The 17,875-nt window shown below is 40.9% G+C and overlaps 1 pseudogene across 1 annotated transcript in view; it reads right to left on the reverse strand.

Annotated features, from left to right (window-relative positions):
- Nucleotides 1–15,227, reverse strand: part of LOC103716291 (protein OPAQUE1-like) — a 69,540-nt pseudogene extending 54,313 nt beyond the window's left edge. The window contains exons 1-10 of the transcript XR_015973803.2: nucleotides 14,381–15,227; nucleotides 14,125–14,268; nucleotides 12,703–12,848; nucleotides 12,476–12,632; nucleotides 12,270–12,328; nucleotides 11,090–11,246; nucleotides 8,703–8,852; nucleotides 8,463–8,599; nucleotides 938–1,084; nucleotides 754–855 (exon numbers count right to left, since the gene is read on the reverse strand). The product of XR_015973803.2 is annotated as a protein OPAQUE1-like (transcript). The remainder of the gene's footprint in view (nucleotides 1–753; nucleotides 856–937; nucleotides 1,085–8,462; nucleotides 8,600–8,702; nucleotides 8,853–11,089; nucleotides 11,247–12,269; nucleotides 12,329–12,475; nucleotides 12,633–12,702; nucleotides 12,849–14,124; nucleotides 14,269–14,380) is intronic.
- Nucleotides 15,228–17,875: the final 2,648 nt, after the last annotated feature.

Below are 17,875 nucleotides of genomic sequence, written 5' to 3' on the forward strand. Positions count from 1 at the left end.
ACGCCCGGTTCACCACGTTCCAAACAGGTACCATATCGAACCGGTAGCCAACCGGCATAGGTCCCGGTACTGGTTTGGCAGATCTTGATATGGAGGATGAACTTTGATTGTAAATCAGGTTCTCGGGTTTCCATTTTTCATTTTTTCTAATGGGTGGGGGAGTTGGAGAGGGTAGGGGTGGGGAGGGAAGCGGAGGGGTCAAAGTTGGTTTCAGAGCCTTTTAGAGTCCAGCCAGACTTATTACTCAAAATTGGTTTCGAAGTCCCATAGAGATATTGCTAGACTTGTAAAGGCCACATAAAAGGGTGGAACAAATGGAGTTGGACCTATTTCTTCCATTAATCCGAATCTCTTTTGGCTATTGCTTTTCCTCCTATTTTGCTAATTGTTGGGGAGTTATTGATTTTTCCTGACAGTAGAACTTGGTGCCCATTGCATGAAATCAGCAGAATTTTCCAGATACTTATCATATTTTTTAAATAAAAATTTAGGGCTTCGTAAAAATAGACATGCTAATTTTAAATGTCATAGACACCATACTATCAACTCATGCTAGAAAGATAAGTGTAATGACAACATAGAAGAAAAATAGTATGTGATAAGTAATGACCATTTGCAAGACAAAAATCGTATAGCAAAAATAGGTTCACATCCCTAATCATCAAAAGAAAATGATGCAATGCTATTATTTCTTACAATATTAAGACATCACTACTAGTTTATAGTTTAAACTAGATTTTGATCATTCATGACCTGTTCTTTTTAAAGCATTCAAAGCCGTAGATGTCCAAAACTCCAATCTGCATCCTAGAATCAACATCTTGTCCAACAGACTTATTAATATGTTTAACGAGCCTGCAAAAAGCAGTTGACGGATAAGCAACTGTAAAAAATCTCACAGGATGAAAGGGGAAAAAAGAATATGAAGAGGGCATGCCAGTCAAATAAACGAGCATATACAGTCTTAGCTAAAGCATCACGACTAGCTGCAGCAGCAGCACAGTCAAGTGCTTTAACAATACTTCCTTCACGAGTTTGTATGGAACGTGAAGACAAGGTCACAAGCAAAAGGCTCTGATCACACCTGATGCACCAAACAAATCAATACGACAATTCTGAAAAACTGTTAGAAAAAAAATGCATAAACATTCTCTGGATTAAAAAATTATATAGTCACATCAACAGGAGATGCAAGAACCTTATTATTCAAGAAGAAGAAGATTTGACTTGCTGAATTCAAAGTGGCATTAATATGGAAAAAAAATAAAGCAAACCATTAAAGACCCAATAAGGTAAGAACTATGTCCCAAGGCATAAGGATAGGCTTCATGGACTCACCTCCTTATACGATAAACATTTATAAAAATAAAAAGTCTTGCAGGAAAAGAAAACAAGATGGAGGATATAATTGTTATTTTTGTAGTCCAATGCGATACAAACATTGATGAGTTTGTAAACCAGAGCAGTTCGAGTGCATGGTAATTATAATCAAAGAAAAAGAATAGCATTAGTTCTGATGCTCCTGTAAAGTTACAAAATTACGATATTCCAAAGTCTGGCATGTAGGTCCATAAACCACAATATGTTTGCAAAAATAATTAAACTTTCTGTCCCTCTTTTTCAACTAGCTATGGAACAACTGAAAAATTAGTGTATAGATGGTCGAAATAAGTGTAAGGCATACAGCTTGCAAAAGCCTCTCCTGTTACATCACATGGACTCTGCATAAACCTCAAGAAGTTTCTTATGTGCATCTAATTGTTGTATGAGGTAAATATATGCATTCTAAAGAAAGTAAAAAAAAGTTAAGCAACAGGATTTTCAACAACCTTCCAACATGGTTGGTTAATGTAGTGGTTGTAGTAGCAGCAATTTTCAAGAAGATATCAGCTCATGGAGCATTCAGAATAACTCTTACAAGGTGTGCAAAGTTTCAATAAAATGTCAAAAATAAATCGTGGTGAAATTTAGACATAATCAGCAAAACAATGTATTTGCACTGCCATTATCAGGTCAACAAGATTTGTCGTGTAATACCTTGTGGGAGGCCAAATCCTGGATTGTCAGAAGCCCAATCCTGGAACCTTAATTCCCCCTTTTCTACTTCTTCCATCAAATTCCCTTCTGGTCTACTGATCCTCTTCTACATCTCTTTGTTTCAAACATAAGAAATCCTCCTTGATAGAAATGTTTCGGGCACAAATTGCCCATGGACAAACCCTCTTCCATGGCTCTCCGCCTCTCCCTCTCTTTATCCTTTATCAGGATTCCTCAAATTTACTACCCATATCCTTCCTACTTTTTACACATCCTTCCAAACATCCACATTCTAATGGACCTCCTTCACTGCCCAATATTTTAATCCAACCAGAGATCTGGTCCCATAGGAAACATTAACTTTCCATTTATGACGAAATGGTATGGAGCACTTGAGGCATCCACCAGGTTTGCACTTCAAACTAGGCAAGTACTTCGCTTCCAAACATTATGTGACTGAAGGTAAGTCACTAGGTTGGATCAGGGTCGGCCCTCGAACCGGGTAGTTCCAGCCGTCCCGATGGCTCACTGGTACAATTCCGACAATGGAAACAAAACCCATTGCCAAAGCCGGAGAAGGAGAAGGAAAGAGAGAGCTAGCGGGGGAGGGAGGGAGAGAGAGAGGGTGGGACGTCGGCAGAGGCCAGCCTCGGCCAAGGGAAGCGAGGCCGCAGCCACTGCCTCTGCTTCAAAAGAAGCAGGGTCCGGCCACGGACTTAAAAAAATTCATAATTTTTAAGTGAAGTCGGCAAATCGCTTGCCGACTTCACATAAAAAATGTGAAATTTTTTAGCCGCAGCTGGTTCTTTTGTTTTGCCTCCTCCGGCCCTCCGCTGACGTCCGCCACCCTCCTCCGGCCCTCCGCTGACGTCCGCCACCCTCCTCCGGCCCTCCCTCCACTGCTCGCTCTCTCTCTCTGTTCCTCTCTCGGTACAGGCCTGGCACGGTCCGTACCAAGTCATCCCGCCGGAGAACCGATACGGTGCCCGGTATCGGTTCCTCCGACCTTGGGTTGGATCAAGTTTTGTTTGAAACATCTAGCCCAATATCAAATAAGGCTAAACTTCAAAAAAAAATTATGAACCTAACAGTCCAGCAAGTTCAGTAAAAAATTTACAAGCATAAATGTATGTATGGCACAAATGGACTATAACACAAAAAAAAAATCTTTACTCAAAGTACGCCGTCTCGGTACCAAGCCACCTTGTTACGGTGTCGGTACGCCCGATATGGAGGTCAGTTCGGCGTACTGAGTATCAATACCCCCTCTATACCACATATCGGCCCATACTGTCCGATTCAGTATGGTATAGTGTACCTTGCTTTTGCTCCAATTAACTTTCAAAAAACTATAATAAAGAAAATTTTCTTACAATAATCAAATCATGATCTCTCAAAATAAATTCTACTGGTTGCACTTAATTGAGCTTGCTAAGGTTATATTTGCACTAAACTTAAACAGGTTAATCCTAATCAAGCCATGATTAAGTGATAATTTTGTAAGAATTAAAGATAAGATAGTTCAAACTTTTGTTATGACTTCAACTTGGGCTAACAAATTTAGCATGAACCTACTAACCAAGAACAATCCACAATAAAGGTACGCGGTATCGACTGTACCGACGTACCGATGGGCATCGGTACCAGTACGGTACCAAACCGAACCGGTACTATACCAATGGGGCTAAAAGCAAAAAAAAAAATTGGAGCCAGTACGGACAGGCCGGTACCGGTCGGTACAGTTCGGTACCGAAATATGTAGCTATACCGTACTGGTAGGGTCCGGTACCAATCCGTACCGGTAGGGTCCGGTACCGGTCCGTACCGGCCAGTACCGCAAACCATGATCCACACCAACATATTCTTGATAATACTAAAAAAATAATACCAACCTCTCCTCTCCCTTCCTCTCCTCCTTTCGATCCTCTCCTTTGCCTCCTCTCCACCCTTGATCTCTCCTTTGCTTCCTCTCCCTTCTCTTCCTTGTTCTCTCTTCTTATCCCCTCTCCTTTTTCCTATGTTCCCTCTATTTCCTCCTTCCATCCACCTCGTCACCCTCATCTTCTACTCATCTTAGTTGTTAGGCCCATCCCCATGAACTTTACGACAACCCACCACCCATTAATCTGTGTCCTCAATCTATTTCCAAGCATCTTGTTAGTAGTTACCATCCTTCACCACTACATCACTCTGCTTCTCTCCTCCCTTCCCCTCTTTCCTCTCCTTCTCTTCCTCCTAAGGACGGCGGAACTGTCCCAAACCATACTGGTGGCGGACCGGGATGGTTCCAGGCTTCCAGCCTTCAAGTAGAAACCAACATAACGGCAGAGGGAGAAAGAGAGAGAGAGAGGAAGGTGGAGAGAGAGGGAGTGGTCGGCGGCGGCTGAAACATGGGTAAGGGAAGGGTTAGAGAGGGTTTTCGAAGCCCTCTCTCCTCCGTGCATCAGAACAGAGTTGGAGCCCCTATTTCGAAAGGAAACAAGGGTTTTTGCACCTTTTTATATATATATTTGAATTTTTTTAATTGAAGTTGGTAGACACTACAGACTTCACTTATTATTTCCTTTTTAAAGTGAAGTCGGTATCGTTCCCCTGTTCCGAAGCAAGAGGAGAGAGGGCTTTAGAATCCCTCTCTAACTCCTCCCTCACTCCTGTTCTGGCCACCACCGCCCTCTCTCTCTCTCTTTTGCTCTCTCCTCTCTCTCCCCCACCCTTTTCGTTTTGCTTGTTAGTTCATGTCGGGACAGCACAGCACAAGGGCATATCATACCATCCCGCCGGCAAACCGGCAGGGATGCCAGTTCCGGTACTACCTTCCTTGCTTCCTCCTCTCCTCCATCCATCATCTTACTCACCATCCTATGTTAATACCAATCTACTAACCCTTCTTATAATCTTCACAGACCTCACCACCTTCTTAGGCACATTGCTCAAGTCACCATTCACCACCCTTTCTCTTCTCTCTTCCTCCATTTTTGGTCTCCTAAATACCCTCCCTCAAGTTGAGTCCAGATCAACCTAAATTATCCATCAGCAAATTTGGATCTAGCATTCTGACTTATTGATATGTCAAGTCTAGTTTAACTTAGCCCAATGGAGCTTTTATAGACAAGATTGGCATGCCAAAATCCAATCTAACACAGCCATTCTCAAACCTACATTATATAGTGTAAGCCTAAGACCACCTCTAACTATCCCAACTCACACAACGTGCATATTAGTTATCACTTACTAGTTCATTCGCAATCCATACTGCAACGTTATGGGTATGCTATAACAACCTAGGACCTCACCCTAATGGGCTAGCCAAAAGTTACTAATTAGAATCCTTGGCCCCTGCTTATAAGTATCCAAGACCTACCTAACACATACTGGATGTGAGACTAAATGAGCACCTACATAGATTTTCATATACTCCCCCATTTAAACCTTAGCATCCTCTGGGATCCAATCACAAACATCATGACTAGCTCATGGTCAGCCCTAATCAGGGGCGGCTCAATACATTCTGGGGCCTAAGGCGAATCCAATGAACGAGGCCTTTTTTTTTAATAATAATTTTTTTAATAAATATAAAATACTTAAAAAAATATATGAAAGTAGATAGCTATCAAGTACACTATTTCAACAAAGAGAAGGCTTTTTAATTTAATATAATTCTTGAATGGAAGCACATAAAAGTAATTACTCTATATGAAGGGCCATGAAACTGATTAAATAACTGAGATAATGCTTGGCAATACTGTTTACCATGTCAAGCAAGAGCCGAATAGGAAAAGATCATCCCATGGCACTTCATGGTCAAGGTAAAGAAAAGAATTTGTCCATAAAGGAACCTCTCTATAAGAGAAACTAGGGTCATTATGGGAAATTCACTCCATCTAATTAATAAAAGTCCCGTCCCACCATCTCCCCTTCAAGTGAGTACCCAAGCAGCAACTGCAACATCACAACACAGCAGCCATTCAACCCCCTCCCTCCTTTTCTCTCTCTACCACCCAAGAGGGGAGAAGAAACCGAGAGGAGAAAACTAAAAGAATCTCCACCCTCCAAGAAGTCCATCTCCAATCCCCCTATCTTTCTTCCGGATGGCCCAGCTGGATCAGGAGTAATGTGAGGGAAGGAAAACCAAGACCAAAACCAAAAAAGAGAAGGGATGAAAGATAAGAGTGGCTTCAGGCGTCTATCAAGCCAACCAAATCCCTCTTCTCTCTCTCTCTCTCCCCACCCAAAACAAAACTACTGTCCCCAACATCCCAAGTTGCCCCTTCTGCAGGCCAGGAAACTCTCCACCTCCCTTCCATCAAGGGGGAAGACTCGTAGCCAGCTCCTGATCCCGTTTTATATGGGGCCTTTGCTTCCTTTTGGTCAGCCTCTCGGGGGCCTTAGGCGACCGCCTCGGTCGCCTAGGGCTCGGGCCGGCCCTGGCCCTAATAGAGTAACCCCTAGCTATATGGACTATAGGCTAGGTTGGCTCTAATACCATTTGTAATAACTCAAGACATCACCCAAAAAGACTAGCATAACTTTTTTCCCTATTCAAGGATCTAGGACCTCCCTAATGCACACCTAATGTAAGTTTAACGCATGGCTATATGAGTCCTCACACACTCTCCCAATTTAAGCCTTGATATCCTCGCCAACGGAAGGGTCCAATCACAAATACCAAGACTGCCTCGTGGTCAGCCCCAAAAGGACCCATGTTGTTACCACATTGGCCATGGGATGGGTCCACTAAGATACAAATTGTAATAGCCCAAGATCTTGTCAAAGAGGGCTAGCAAGAAGTTATTAATTAGGATCCTTGGCCCTGCTTAAGAACCCAAGGCCTCCCCAATAGACACACGGTATGAGACTAAGCAATAGCATGCCGTACTGTACCGATCCAGACGGTACTGGGTGTACCATAACACACCATATCGAATTCGAAGGTACCAGATGTACCATACCAATTCGGTACCGGTATGGTACCGAACCGCACCGACACTATGCTAGTGTGGCACCGGTATAGGGTCCGCTATCGAGACGGCAAATCTTGGACTGAATACATATCTACACAGGTCCACACATATGCACAACAAAGATTCAAGCCACCAAGAAGGGCAATTCTTAGAGTTTATAGTAGAGGAACAAAATGAAGAGAGGCAGAACTAATGTAGCAACAAGAAAACACTTAAACAAGTTAGCAATAAACATACATTGTAGGTATATGGCCCATCATAAAATGAATAGTAACAATTGAATCCTATAGCCATCCTAAAAATGGTGGAATAAGACTTGCTAGATATATTTAGTTTATAGGTAAAATAAGGGATGAGTTATCTACAAAAGAAATACAAAACGACATCCAAGACGATGACTAGGTTCTTATAATGCAAATAGCTGCACCAGCTAATAGTGTCAATCAAATACAAAGCTCCTTAGGGTGAGACAGTTGTTAACAAGGTTTGCAGAACTGTCCCGAACTGCCAAGTTCGGAGCATCCCGGGCCGTAGGTTCCGCCATTGAAATCGAAACGCCTCTTGCCGTCGTCGGAGAGGGAGAAGAAAAAGAAAGAAGAGAAAAAGAGAGGGAGGGGAAGAGAGGGAGAGTGAGGAAGAGAGAGGCTGGCCGGCGAAGGCCGGGGAGCCTTTGCGCAAAGGCGGAGGCTGGGGAGACGTGGAGGCAGGGCTCCACCTCCGATCCCCTGTTTCCTTCGAAACAGAGGCTGGAGGGGGCCACTTTTATTTTGCTTTTTTTAGTTGAAGTTGGCAAACCATTCTCGACTTCGCTTAATTTAAGAAAAAAATTAAGCGAAGTCGACAATAAGTTTGCCAACTTCAACTTAAAAAACACAAAAATAAAAGAAGCCCCCTCCGAGCCCCTATTTCGAATGAAACAGGAGACCGGAGGCGGAGCCCTGCCTTCGCGTCTCCCCGGCCGGCCTCTCTCTTCCTTCCTTTCCCTCTCCCTCCCTCCCCCGCCCTCTCTTTTCCTCTCTCGTTTTCCCTCTCTCCTATCTCTTCTACTGTGTTGGTATGGGCCCGACGCGGCACGGCGCAGGCCCGTACCGACTCGTCCCGCCGGGCAACCGATACGGTGCCTGGTACCAGTTCCGTCGACTTTGGTTTTTAATATTATTGAATCAATCAATCCAAGATACTACTTGGCTCGCAACATATTTGAAACTATACAAAGTCTACAAGTTGCTATAAAAAGGCTATTTGTCCCAATTTCTACTACAATTCAACATTCTGACCCAAAAAAAAAAGCGAGAGCACATTTTAAGAGTGAAGTACGATCATCAACCAGTTTTATTGCACGGCATGGAATGGTTAACTAGCACAACAGCAAAAGATAACATTGAGATTGCCTGACTTCCACATTAAACTTTTAGACTCCATGAAGATGATAATCACTTGAATATGGATGAGTAAGTCACTAACATAAAGAGTTCAGCAGCCATCTGAAGGTGAAAATTAGACTTTGCATCCTTTATGACAGATGAATCAGGTTCTTTTCCAGGAGAAAATTCAACATTTCCAAGATGAAGGATAGCAGCCAAGGTGCGAAATATAGCTTCCTGATAAATAGAGAAAAGATGACATTGCTAATGAGACATTTTTCAAGAGGACAATAAAGAATAACCTCTAGTTCTGGATTATGATGCAAAAAAAGCTTTAGACCTGATTAATAAGACTAATACCAACAATATCCATTGCCCTCCGTGTCTTCATATATTCTTCTGCACTGCTTACTCCATCTAACTCACATGTTTTGCTCTGATTCAAGTAATGAAAGTTGCTTGGGTGGGCAAGCTTGTACCTTTCTGCATCCTGGAAATTCAATTGCAGCATAGAATGTGAAATTTGCAAGCTTACAGACACCTCTTAACAATGTACTGGAGACAATATGACCAGTAACAATGGAAAGATGTAACTGGTTATGCTAAACTGAAGCAGAAGTGCTCTTCCACGTCAAACCAACAGCATGACCATCTTGAACAAATTTACTCATGTAAAAACAATATGCAAAGCTTCTTGATTGATACTTCGAGAAAAAAATTATATCATCCTATGATCCTAATGAGGCTAAACTAACAGTGTACTTGGATTTTGGACACAATATAATACCATGATATTTTTATAATTTCTTAATTAATCTACAAGTTACTGTTCTGTAATACCAAGTTTTTGGCTATGCAACTCCCAGGTCTAGGTTTTTTCTCTCCTTAACATTTTTTAAATTGTTAAACCATCTCTTTTAACTACCAAATATCTCCTAATAACATTTCTGTTCTCAACAATCAAAAAATTTAATTTTAGGAGAAGGATAAAATCATGAATTTGAATATAAAAACATGTAAACATAATCTAAGAGAGAAAATACCAACATTTGCATACTAACTCAAGTAACCAAATGTAGTTTCAATTTCTTCCCAGTAGCTTGCACAAGCAACCGCAGCTTTATATGAGTATTTTCAGGTTTCCTTTCTCATTTGTTCTTATTACAAGTCAAACAAGTTCAAGCAGCATCAAGATTACAAAGAGTTAGTAATGTGATCCCAGATGAAAATGAGAAGTTCCTATGAGTTCTCATACCTTTATTCTGTGCCCTTACGAGACAAATGCAGTAGGCTAAGAGCCTAAGACTCTAACTCAAAGAATCAGCTTCCATTCCATTAACAAAATTCATTGTATACTTCCATTTCTGGAATGCAAGTAATCATTTTAAGATACCCAAGGCCCCATGAATTTGAACTCACAAATTTTAGTTGATTTAGTTAATTTTGTATCTAAGTGCATTTATGTCAAGTGATAGTAACATAAGAAAGATCTTAATAATCTGTTCATTTGTTTCCATTTATTGATGAACCAATATCGCTTGATAGGCATCAAATATCACTTTATGGACTTCCAATTCGATCCTGAAAAGGGGACCTTACAAAGGGATGCTTCTGATCATTGTAAATTTGTAAGATTATTTGACAGCAGAAAGTTCTTTTCGTCTCTTTCTCCTTCTTTCTGTAAGAGAAATAGAAAGAATATCCTCTGTAACTAATTCCGACCGGTTCTATATGGGTTCCGGCTAAGGGCCAGAACCGAATATAATAGGCGAACCGATCCGGTTTCACACCGGGTCGGTTCAGCACTGCCTGAACCAGGCAGTTCGGCCCGGTTCGATAGTCTTTGCTTACAACCTTTAATAATCTAACTTATGATTAAGTATGTTTGGCATATATTAATAATCAAAAGATTGAGTTAGAATATGATGACAAGAATGGTGTTGAAGTTCGAGTCATATAGAGGTAGATTTAAATGATTTTTCTTTTCTTATCTTGGGCCACCAACCACTCTAAAAAGTCATAATACTGGTTCAGAGAGAGAGAGAGAGGGGTGGGGTGGAAGAAGGGAGGGAATGTGGTAGAAGAGATCTTACACTGATCCACAGCAACCCAAATTTAAAACATGCAAAACTCCTTATCTTCCTCTAAGATGCTTATTGGACAGGTTTTTTTCCCTGCAAAAACATTCTACAGCCAAAATGGAATGGAGATATATGTTTTTTATGTCTTTTTTCTCCTTGGACTTAAAATCAAGAGTTAAGAGATTGCGCAAGCATTTATTATTGAAGTCATGGAACAACATCATGAGTTCATGTCAGATGATACCCATGAATTAGGTTTAGTAAAACATATTCCAACCAGAATAGCCTATGTATTATTCTCCTGATGGGATATGTATATTTTTGACACATTCATCACGACTAACACCAAAAACCAGAAGTTGATGTAAAGAAAAGATAATAAAATGTGCAGGCGAAGTCATTTACAGAACACACTAATCTCTGCCTTGGCGCATCATCCCACAAAAGTATGCAGCTATAAACACCTTAAATAAGTGGGTTCTTGGGAAACATATATCAACTTGCTAGGGGAGCACAAATAGTTACCGGCTGCAAGTGTAACAAAAATTTATTAACTTGGCAAGTATGGGTGAACATAAATGTAGTCTATGATTAAAAGAATGCAGTGTCCACAAATACAAGGGATATACAACACAGTAATATTTACCTTTCCAGAAGCACATAGCTGATAGAAACAGTGGTAATTCCTTTCAGGATTTGTAATCTGCACAACACGAGATCTTTCCAAAAGGTAGGTTCTAATTGCAGCACCAGAAATTCTACCACTTCGATCAAACTGGATTTCGACAAACTTCCCAAAACGACTGGAAAAAAAGGAATAGCGAAAATATCAACATTAATGATAATTAAGAAGAAAACTATAACTGCATATACGGTATAGAACATTACATGCGAACAAGTCATAATGCACAAGAATCTAGAATAAAAGAAAAAAGAATTTCAAAGACACTTCAAAAGAAACTTCCCAAAACTGCTGAAAACAACAAGCACTGAAGAAAATTAGAGCTGATACTAAGTCGGAAGAAAACTTCAACTGCATTCCTGTTGTAGGATATAATATCACAAACCATTAGTATGCAAGAAACTAGATCAAAGAAAATTTTCAAAGACATTTAAGTTTTGAAAGATTTGATGGAAGAAAATTGAAATAAAACCTCTTCAATAGTCAGATTATGTGAAAATCATATCGAATCAAAAATACAAATTAGATAAAAGAAAAAAGCACAAGGATGAAACATACAAAAAATTTGCATAGAAGAGAAATAAATTAGTTAGTAAAAAAAATGATAACTAATGAAGTGCAAAAAGCACAATATGGCCACATGATGGCACCTCTTCAAGCACCCATCATTATAATCAATAGATTAGGGCCTTTGTCCCATGGAGACCACATAACGAAACTGCCACTGGTGAGGAAGATGATAATATAAAGGTTTGCGCTCAATATGAAGCGGTTCTAATGCATCCAAAACCACCTAATGCAGAGCACATACCCCAACTGCCACTAGAAAGTAAGACAATAATATAAAGATTTGCGCATCAATATGAGAAAGTAAGAAAGTAATGTGTCCAAACCACCTAATGGACTTAAATCAATCAATATGCCATGAATGATAAAGACACTAACATAATTGGTGCAGGAGTGGTGGGACTTTTTATGAGAAATTTAAAATGCACACCCTCCTCACCTATAAACATCATGATAGAAAAATAGCTACTAGCAAAGCAAGTCCAACTGCCTTTTTATGAGAAAAATAAAATGCTAATAAATAAGTGTTGAGGAAATAAATTGCTTGACATGGTAAAATTCTAAAATGAACACAAACCTGGAATTATTATTTCTAACTGTTTTTGCATTACCAAAAGCCTCTAAAAGTGGATTCGACTGCATCAAAGCATAAGAAAGCAAGATTAACTTTCAAAAACGGGTCAAAAACAATCTGACTAATTGAGAAAACAACAAACTCTACAAGAATTGAAAAATAACAATAATTCTCTGTAAACTTGTCCGTGATGGTGGTGCAGCACTCACTTCCAAGACTTGTTGCTCGACTGTTCGGTCATCACCAACAGCCCGACCACCAACATATGTTAGGTATTGCATAATGAGCTTTGTTGTTTCAGTTTTTCCAGCCCCGCTTTCTCCACTGACCAAGATAGACTGGCTGCAGTTGTCCTTCGTCATGGCCCTGAAACAAGAAATAAATAGAAATCAGCCAAATAATATGGGCACATATGCAGCATTATACTACAACCCACCTGTATGAAGCATCAGCTACAGCAAAGACATGTGGACTTAACTCCCCAAATTGAACACCCTTATACTGCTCCATCATGTGCCCATCATAAAGATGAGGAAGCCTTGTGAACGGATTAACTGCAATCAAAATGCTTCCTGTGTATGTCTATAGAAAGTGTAAATGTCAAAAACTATGTATAAAATGAAGATTAGAGAAGAGAGAAAAGGGGGATGGAGTAACGTGAGCATGGCATGATTGCTCCATCATACAGGAATCAAGACATGCACAAACATGCACGCACAAACACAGAAACACAGAGACAAATATGTAGTATATGCTTGTACGTTCAGTTCCCTCATGCTTTTAGAGATCCCTTTTGAGCATAAATGAATTTTCAGATATCTCATTTGAGTTTTAGCTTCTCAGCTATGAATACTCAAGCTCATTTCATATGCCACTTAAACTATTTTCAAGACAAGCCTAAGCTGTTATTTATATTTGTCAGTCAAGGACTAATCAACCTCAGATTGTTTATATAAGGAACCTTGACAAGTTGACATAAAGCTTAAGATTGGCTCTTTTCCTAAGAAAACAGGCTTCGATGAGCTCATATCTAGCCAAGTTTGAAAAACTCATTGACAGCTTATTTTTTTGAATCCCTAACTATGCACGGCTCATCTTCGAGCCAGAAGACCATACAGGGTTGGTTGCGCATGGAGTTCCTGGATAAACTCAGTTGTTTTGATTGTGAATCACAAGGGTTCGTCAAACTAGTTAAATGAAATGGCTCATTTTGTAGGAAGAGAGAATTTGACCCTCCCCTTGTGCTGGTATAAGTACTCTCTCATATAGAATAAGTTAAGGCATAATCATATAACCGGCATCTTCCAGAAAGATAATTTACCTTTACATGAATTAGCTACCGTTATTAATGCAATTCTCAAACAGATGTTTTCATCGCATGCAAGGAGAACATTGCTGAGGCCCATGTCTTAGTGAAGTGGTACGCAGTTGGGCATTTTAGGAAATGGGTGTGTGAAGCAGGTGTATTAAGAGTTTTTTGGACAACAGCAATATTAATATTTAATAAACCCACTTTTAATGACATCTCAGACCCATGCTGCCCTCTCATCAACATGTGGGGACCACATTGGATGGTGGCCATTTCTCTATTAGAGGGTGTGCAGTTAGTACTCTAAGAAGAGGGCGTATTAATATTGAAAGCCACGGCCTCTCACTAACATGTGGAGACAACATAGGATCATGGCTATGGCTCTACGCAGGGATGTGCAGTTAGGTGATTTGGGAAGTGGGTGCAATAAGCATAATTTCCCTGTAGCATTGTTAAATTGGCGATCAACAATTTCAAAAGCCCAACACAGACTAAGGTTAATTCAAATTTCAAACAAAAGACATGAAAATGAATCCAAGAATCGCTTACATATATCTCATTAAGAGCGTATCTCCTTGAGAGGTTATAAAGAACTCCCGGCTCGTTAAGATACGTCAATTTGGTCATATCATCCACTCCTCCAAGATCTGCCTCCGGATCCCTGGGCGGCAATTTCTCAGGAGAGGTCGTGATCTTCAAACAATCAAACAGAACATATATATATAATACATTAGGAATACTCTCAAAGATCCTAAAAACATCAGATAAGTCAATTTAAAATAGAAAAAACACAAAGAAATACAACCTTATTTCCTTGAGAGGTTGTCACCACCACGGATTTGTCTCTGACATCAACCACCTCCGCCTCCGCCCAGCCGCATTGCTTGTCTTCCACCCACACCGCCGCGCCTTTCCGGTATCTCATTTCCATTTTTTTTAAAACAAAGGATCACCTGGGAACCTAGCAACTCTCAAGAAATGCCGAATCCGAGGCAGAGCAGACGAAACCCGGTCCTTGTAACGTCTATGACCTACACCACCGGACCCTTCGGATAGCGCATCTTCTATTCTTTCAACAAAAAGATCGCGCCCGGACCCTATAAACCTCGCAAGAACAGACGAATCCAAGGCAGATAAATCAAGAAAATGGTTTTTCAAAACGCCTATCAACACGCACACCCGGGCATTCCCGAAAGCTCGTTTTCTAGCCGTTCAATAAAAGAACGTTTAAAAACCCCGGAAATGGCTCAAGAAGTGACGAATCGGAAGAAAATACTCGAGAAGTAGGAGAAAAAAAGACCTCCGAAACCCTAGAAACAGAGAAGAAAGAGAGGAAGGAGGAGGGTTTTCTCTCGTTTTAATCTTCGCAGCCCTCAAAAAAGAGAATGGTGTGACCGCCAAGAAGCTGGCATTCACGGTGGCCGGCCCTTGATACCGATGCTGAGATCCTCCGTTTAGGTTGAACGGCGAGCGGTGGCCAGAGCACGCCGAGGTCTCGAGCGGCGTTTCTCTCTGCGAACGGCGGAGCTTCTCCCAGGTTAGCGATGGTGCGAGCACGCGGTAACCGAAGGCGAAACGCTCGTTCGAACTTCCGGTTTCTTATAAACTAGTACCCACCCTTTCAATTAAATAACGAAAATGCCATCAAGAGTCTTTTCGTCTTTTTCGGCGTATGATCGGCTTGTAATTCGGACCAATTTTCCGGACCGCTCATCCAATCATGGATCTTCTTTGATCTTCTGAAGGAAGTATGTTGACCGTTGATTGCCATACCAGATAGAGTGGACGGTCGATTTTACCCCCAGGAGCTTGCGCCTCGAGGCGGGGTGGGGTAGTTTTGGGGCCCAGCGCGCATGGCGGTTCCCGTCACGTGCACGGCGTGCGAGAAAACGGATGCGGTACGAATTATGTTGAGTGTCGATTGAGACCGTCTGTTCGGACTCTCAAAGGTCGTGGGTCCCAGTGGGGTTCTTCTGTAGCATCAGATGGCTGACGTTGATTGCATATCACTTCTTGCGACGGATCCGAGATGGGTGGGTCCCACTTGCGTCTCGAATTACTGGAATTGCCGTGACATGCCAACTTAAATTGCATGGCGTTTTGGAGCGGTGATGGAGGCGGCTTGGACCGTTGGATGTGTGCGGTGAGATCCGTGTACCCACGTGATGTGTTTTAGATGAGAAACCTGCAGTGATGCAAAGGACAAAAAAAAAAAAAAAAAAAAAGCCAACACAGTTGGTCAAAACTCTCAATCATCAAATAAATAAAAAAATGACTTAATACAATTGGCCAATAGACAAAGGGCTATGCAGGTCATGGTTGGATGCCCAACCACGGGGTGGTTCTATATACACCCCCCCTATTGCTAAGGACACCCCCCAAAAACCAAAATAAAAATACCCAAACTAACCTTTAGTGTAATTACCATATTGCCCTTGAAATTTTCTCATGCACCCCCCCTTCCTCCTCCTCCGTTTCGTTTTGAAAAGAAAAAAAAAAAACACCCCTCAAACCCCCCTTAAACCCCTCCTCCCCCGTTCCCCCTTCTCCCTCTCGTCGCCGGCATTCTCCCGATCTCCAACCACCTCGCCGGCTTCTCTCAGAACCACCTCGCCGGCTTCTCCCGAAATTTTTTTTTTTCACGGTTCGTGCTCCGTTCGGCACTAGATCGCCGAACAAAAGGCTTCTGTTCGGCTGAACAGAACCGAACACAGCTGTTCGGTTGAGGGTTGCCGAACAGAAGGCTTCTGTTCGGCACTGTTCAGCCGAACAGAAGCCTTTTGTTCGGCGATCCAGTGCCGAACGGAGCACGAACCGTGAAAAAAAAAAATTTCGGGAGAAGCCGGCGAGGTGGTTCCGAGAGAAGCCGGCGAGGTGGTCGGAGATCGGGAGAATGCCGGCGACGAGAGGGAGAAGGGGGAACGGGGGGGTTTTGGGCGTTGGCGAGGTGTTTTGGAGAGGAAGAGCGGGGTGGGGGGGGTTTGGGGGGTGTAGAGAGCAATTTAGGTGAGGGGGTGGGGAGGGTGGGGGGTAATTTAGAAATTTTTAATTTTTTAGGGGTGTCCTTAGCAAATGGGGGGGTGTAGAGAGTATTTAATTTTTTTTTAATTTTTGGGGGGTGTCCTGAGCAATAGGGGGGGTGTATATAGAACCACCCCCAACCACGCCATTCCTTTATGAAAATGCAACTCAAACTACCCATAGAAGTGCTTCAAATATCTTTACCACAATAAGTAAACCAATTCTTATAGAAATTAGACTAAGTTTCATCATTTGGGAAATCATGGATACAGACTATTGTTTGTCTTTTTATTTTCATATTTTATTACCTAAACTGCTTCAATATCTTTATAGTATATATGTACAATCTATTAATGAAACATCAAAAAAATTAGACTAAATTCTATAATTTGGGAAGTCATGGATCCTATGATCCTGTTTATTTTCAAATGAATTGTTAAAAGTTATTCTACGAATCTTATTCTTATCCTTGGTGATAAAACCATCCTGTCTCTTTGACCAAGCCCTGGAAGCTAGCATGAGAGAAAAGCAGTTCTATTTACTTGCGCATCGTGAGTTAGTAATTTAAGAAAAAGTAGAATAGGTATCGATATGCCTCCCTGAATCATTATTCCAAAGGTTCATTCTTGTTTTTCTTTTGAGTGGAATGACTAAGTATATATGCAATTTGCCTGTTTTAAGGGAATATGGCACATCACTGAAATATTCTCATCAAAAATGGACATATTTCTAGAATATATATAGTATCTGACTTTAGATCAACAATGTTGTTGGATCCAAGTCTTAATTCTACATATTTAACTTTCTAATTTCCATGTAGTTCAAGCCTTGGTCTGATATCATATGATAAAGTAATAAACATTGATTCATGGACGCACATCTAACTCACTTTCATTATATCATTCAGAATTACCAATTTGTATCGACCACTCGCTGGTGTGCACGACTATAGTCCAATTTCACCATCATGGAATCGGCCATTTTGACAGCTAAATTCTTACTGATGACTATGAGAAGCATTTATATTACAATAGTATATGAGTGCTGATTTATTGTGATTTTGTGATACTAGACTTCTTCTCCCAAAAGTCCACTAAGACAAATTTCCAACATAAATTTAAATTTCCTTCAAAATAAATTAAAAAATCTGAAATTGTATCATTCTCCCCCATGAAATCATGCTTTTTATAACTCATAAAAGGTTGTGAAATACCCACCACTTAGAATTATGTATTTTGGCACTATGTACAAGATAAATATAGAATTCATTTTTTTCTAT

This window comes from Phoenix dactylifera, chromosome 15 (genome assembly GCF_051530095.1).
Source record: "Phoenix dactylifera cultivar Ajwa chromosome 15, Ajwa_hap1_PhDact_Kaust_v1.1, whole genome shotgun sequence".
Taxonomy (NCBI): Eukaryota; Viridiplantae; Streptophyta; class Magnoliopsida; order Arecales; family Arecaceae; genus Phoenix; species Phoenix dactylifera.